Below are 5,557 nucleotides of genomic sequence, written 5' to 3'. Positions count from 1 at the left end.
CCACCATCCTTCAGAAAAAGGGTTAGTGGAAACCAAAATAATGTGAATTCTGGAAATAGATCTTACTCTAATAATAGTGTGTCTAATAAGGATGATTCTGCTAATGTGAATTCTGCTCCTGCAAGTCTAACACAGGAACAGTTGATGAAGCTTTTTAGTTTGATTAATGACAATGCATCTCCTGTTGATGCTAGTGCCAACATGGCAGGTAGTTTTGTAAATCATAATGTGTTCTTTAACACTAATTTTAATTGATTTTTCAACAGCCATATTAATGATAAAATGAAAAATAAAAGTCAAGGCTGGATTAGTGATTCTGGAGCAAATCAATACATGACTGTATCTAAAATTAGATTAATTGATTTGGTTGATATTTCTAAACCAAACTTAACTGTGGGTCACCCAAATGGAACTCAAGCCAAAGTCATTAAAGTGGGAAATTTAAAATTGTCAAGCAATATCATACTTCATGATGTTTTAGTTGTACCAGAATATTGTGTCAGTCTTTTATTTGTTTATAAGTTATCAAAAGATAGCAATTTAACTATAAGCTTTGATGAACATAAGTGTTTTATTCAGGACTTGAGAACAATAACAACTGTAGGGACTGGTAGCCAGTCAGGAGGTCTTTACATGTTTGATGAACATAATATAAATATTTTAGGTATGTCTTGTAATGTTTGTGTTCATCATATTTCTGCTCAACTTTGGCATGCAAGACTTGTTGATCCTTATGATCAAGTCTTGAAGGTTTTAAAAGATAAACTGAAGTTAAAAGACTTTAAGGAAAATTGTCCTTGTGATATCTGCCATAAGACAAAACAAACCAGGGAACCCTTTTCTCTTATTAATCACAAATCACAAAAGTTAGGTCATTTAATATATTTTGATCTTTGGGGTCCATTTAGAATTTAAAGTAAAGAAGTGTATAAATATTTTTTGACTGTTGTTGATGATTTTTCAAGGGCAGTCTGGATTTTTGTTAAAAACTAAAGAAGAGACTTTTGACAATGTCTTAGCTGTAATCAACTTAATTAAAAATCAGTTTAAAGAATGTAAAAGTTACAAGAAGTGATAATGGAACAGAGTTTGTGAATAATAGAATGAATAACTTTTTAAAATCAAAAGGAGTTGTGCATCAAACCTCATGTGCATACACTCCTCAACAAAATATCATTGTAGAGAGAAAACATAGGCATTTGCTTAATGTAGCAAGAGCTCTTATGCTTCAAGTGTGTGGGGGGGGGGGGGGAGGGGGTTACCTTTAAATATGTGGAGTGATTGCATTTTAACTGCTTGTTATTTAATAAATAGGACTTCTTCAAGTGTACTTTCTAGAAAGACCTCTTATGATGTAACACCCAGTTCTTCTGTTACATGTTATTCTAGAAGTTGTTTGAGTTACAAGGTGTGTAACGTATCTTTTCAATCCCAAATAAAGTTTGTTAATGTTTCAAAACCTTACCATTGGAAAGTAGACCTTATTACGTTTCCAACGATATTTGATTCATCGAAAACGGAGTTACGGTCGAAAAGTTATGGCCAAAACAAGTTGCTGATTCTGATTTTTGCTCGGCCTCCATTTTGTGTAAAATGGAGCGGCGCTCCACCCTTTGGAGCGGCGCACCGATTTCCCCTGATGCATTTTTCCGCCTTTTTAAGAGTTTAAATGAGGGGTATTATAGTCCTTTCGTATATGGACGATTTAAGGACCATAAAAACTGATCAAGGCTTATCCTTATCTCATTTTTCACTCTTTCACCTACACACTTTCATCTTAGAGAGAGAATTAGAGTTTAGAGAGAGAGAGAGAGAGAGCTCAATTTGAGGAAGAAGAAGAGTGAATCGGGTCAAGTCACAAGAGTTAAATTTGTTCTCCTCGTTCACGGCTACATTGTGGTAGTGTTGGTAAGTTCTAACTCTGAATTTCATTTGTGAGATTTGATTTCAAAGTTGGGGTTTGAACTTAATTTGTTGAGAAACCCATTTAAACTCATGAAGTGAGTTTATTGATGCTAGTAATCGGGTTTTATATTGTCGTTGGTGGATTTTGGGTTGGTTGATGTTTTGGTCAAGTTTAAGGCTTGCAAAATGAGTTAAATCACTAGGTTTAGTGATTATGGAAGTATTGAAACACATTTGGGTGTATTTAGTTGACTAATTTTGAAATGGGTCAAAATTAAGGTTATGAGTCAAATTGGGTAAGACAGGTGTTTAACACTTATGATTTGGTTTAATTGGTGTATTAGGACCATTTTCACTTGTGTTAGTGATTATTGGTTAGTTTGGGCGCGGTTCGTGCTTGGAAGTGCATTTGGGTTGAAATTACACTAAGTGTCAACTTGGGTTGTAAGACCTGGATTCTAATTCTGCCAAGTCGCGCGCCGCGCGGGGTTATGGTGCGCCGCGCCATATGTCGCTGGCAGATCCCTTTGGCTATTTTAGTGTTTTTAAAAGGGCATTTTGATCTTTTCGCATTTGAGCCAGATTTGGGGACTTAACCTCATCCACCCGTTTCATTTATTCATTTCTTTTTCCTTTTCTTTTCATATTTCTCTCAAGAACTCAAACACCCCATTTGATTCTAAGGGATTTTTGGAAAAGGAAGAAGCGGGTTTTTATCTTTGGCATAGTAGACAAGTTTGTTCTCCTCGTTCTTAGCTACGCAGTGATACTAGTGGTAAGCTCTAACTCCGAATTTCGTTTTCGTGTTCATCATTCAAATTTGGGGCTTTTGATTTTATGAGTCATAAATGGAACCCATTTAGTTGTTAATTGAAGATTAACACCAAGATTCGGGTTTATAAGTGTTAAAAGGCGGGTTTTGGGTTGGTTAATGATTTAACCATGTTTAAGACTTGAGAATGGTGTATAATCACTAGTATTAGTGATTATTGATGTATTGGAGAACTTTAGGGTTCTTGTGGTTGACTAATTTTGACTAGAGTCAAAGTTAGGGTTTGTTGATGATTATGACCCGAATGTCGATTCGATGAGGTTTATAAACTTAAAATGGATTAAGTTGAAGTATAAAACCGAGTTAAATATGTTTTGGTGTCAAAACTTGTAATTGGTGAGATTTTGACTTTATGGATCAAAATTAGGGTTTATGGGCGATTTTAAGAACGATAAGTGTTTAACACTTGTGTTCGGGTTTAATTGGCATATTAGGACCATTATCACTTGTGTTAGTGATTATTGGTTAGTTTGGGCACTGTTTGTGCTTGGAAGTGCAATTGGGTCGAAATTGCACTAAGTGTCGAATTGGGTTGGTTTGTAAATCCATCCTAATCGTGTTGTGGTATTTATGATAATGGAATGGGCACATTCCTTCGGTGAGTTGCGGATTATTTCGGAAGCGTTCATCAAGGCGACAAGGTGAGTGTTAATATCCTATGTGCATATGTATGTGTAGGATGGGTACGGGTCGGGTGAAGTGGTTCTCGGTTATTGAGCTCGCTTCACATATAGTTGGTTTTGATGGACTTGTGTATAGGTCCAATTGACATGGTTGTGCATTTTGGTTGACCTCCTCTTGGTGAGGTGTACACTTGTGTGTACGTTATCACATGTATTGTGATGTGGTTTTGGATAACCCCGATGTGGTGGATTTTATAATCCCGTGACTGTGGGTTTTGGTATTGGAGAAGTGAATCGCGTGTAGTTCGGATTCATGATGACGCGTGTAGTTCGGTCATCTTATGGAGGTAGTAATCTCGTGTGGTTTCGGATTACTAAGGCTCATGTAGTTCGGCCAACCTCGATGTTGTCTTTGAAGATGGTAATCTCGTGTGGTTTCGGATTACTAAGGCTCGTGTAGTTCGGCCAATCTTCATGGTGGAGTTTTGGTATTCGGTAATGGGTTAAGGGGTTAACCTTATTCGTTTATATATTGTTCTATGTATATTAATGTATCGTTGTGTTGTAGCTAACCCTCCGAGTGTAGCTTATTAGTATTGTTCACATCGTCGTTGGTGAACTTATACTTTGTTGATATCTATAACTTGTTGCTTAGAGATCGTACGGTATGCTTAGTGCAGTTTCCTTATACATGGATGCTTCGGTATGCGGTATTTGATATTGTGTGGCGTATCCATTTTATACATATATATGTATGTAGTATGTTATCACTCACTAAGCGTTAGCTTACCCTCTCGTTGTTTACATTTTTTATAGATTTGCTTGGATGCGGTGGTTCGGGTAAGCGTGGGAACTAGTGGACTCGCGTAGTTGCTTTAGAAGGCTTGCTTTTGGATTTAATTAGGATTGGGTAGCGTATCCCCAATCGCCATGCTCGGCTTTGTTTTGTGTTAAAAATCATGTGGTTGAAAACTTGAATTTTGTACGAAAGTCGTAAAACGGCCAATGTGGGCCCGGTCTCGTAAAACTTATTTTTATGAATGGAACGTGTTAGTTTTTCATATATGAATATGTTGTGAAAAGCGTTTTGTCTAAATACGTCGGGAAGTGGTCAAACATTTTCACGTTTCAAGACTTTTTGGACAGACCAGATCGGCGCGCCGCGCGGGGTACTGGTGCGCCGCGCCAGTTGCTGAACAAACAAAATTTTTTTTTGTGATACTTTAAGCGGGTTCGAACGTGGTTTGGTTTGGGTTGTTACAGGGTCGGTTGGTAATCCACCCTAATTATGTTGTGTGTATTGTGATAAATGGAATAGGTACATTCCATTGGCGAGTTCCGGATTATTTCGATTGCATTCATCGAGGCACTAAGGTGAGTGGAATATTTATAAATGTATGTATGTAGTTTATTTACTCGCATGCGATGTGGGTCTTTGGTGCCACATCTTGAGTATTGGTGTTATGTCACAAGTCGATGACTTATTGATAGTAAGCGTGATGAGAACTACGGGCCGGTAGTGTCTTGATAGGTGATTCACAAGTCGGTGACACCTCATGGTGGTCTACAAGTTGGTGACCCCTTATGTTGTGGTAGGTGATTCACAAGTCGGTGACACCTCTCGGTGGTTCGCAAGTCAGTGACCCCTTATGTTGTGGCGGGTGGTTCACAAGTCGGTGACACCCTATGGTGATTCACAAGTCGGTGACACCTCATGGTGGCTCACAAGTCGGTGACCCTTATGGTTTGGTAGGTGATTCACAAGTTAGTGACACCTCATGGCGGTTCACAAGTCGGTGACCTCGTAAGTATTGGCGGGTGATTTACAAGTCGGTGACACCCTATGGTGATTCACGAGTCGGTGACACCTCATGATGATTCACGAGACGGTGATATCGTTACGAGTTGGACTAGACGTAATTCGTCGACTACAAGCCGGTAGTACCCTAGCGGGGAAATGGTTAAGTATGTTCATGCCTTGTTATGTTTAGTTTATATTCACGGTGATTTATATACTAATGTTGTTGCTAGTTGTATGTTTGATGATGCTAGCTCGTTTATGCGTTGTTTGCTTGGTATTTGTAAGTGGATGCGTGTAGGTAAACTATATATGTATATGTATAAGTATTGCATTCACTAAGTAATTAGCTTACCCTCTCGTTGTTTACATTTTTAGGTTCGGAAGCTGACGTGGCAA

This window comes from Rutidosis leptorrhynchoides, chromosome 6, assembly GCF_046630445.1.
Source record: "Rutidosis leptorrhynchoides isolate AG116_Rl617_1_P2 chromosome 6, CSIRO_AGI_Rlap_v1, whole genome shotgun sequence".
In the NCBI taxonomy this organism is placed as follows: domain Eukaryota; kingdom Viridiplantae; phylum Streptophyta; class Magnoliopsida; order Asterales; family Asteraceae; genus Rutidosis; species Rutidosis leptorrhynchoides.
The sequence above is the reverse complement of the archived record's forward strand: the minus strand, read 5'-3'. Positions refer to the sequence as shown.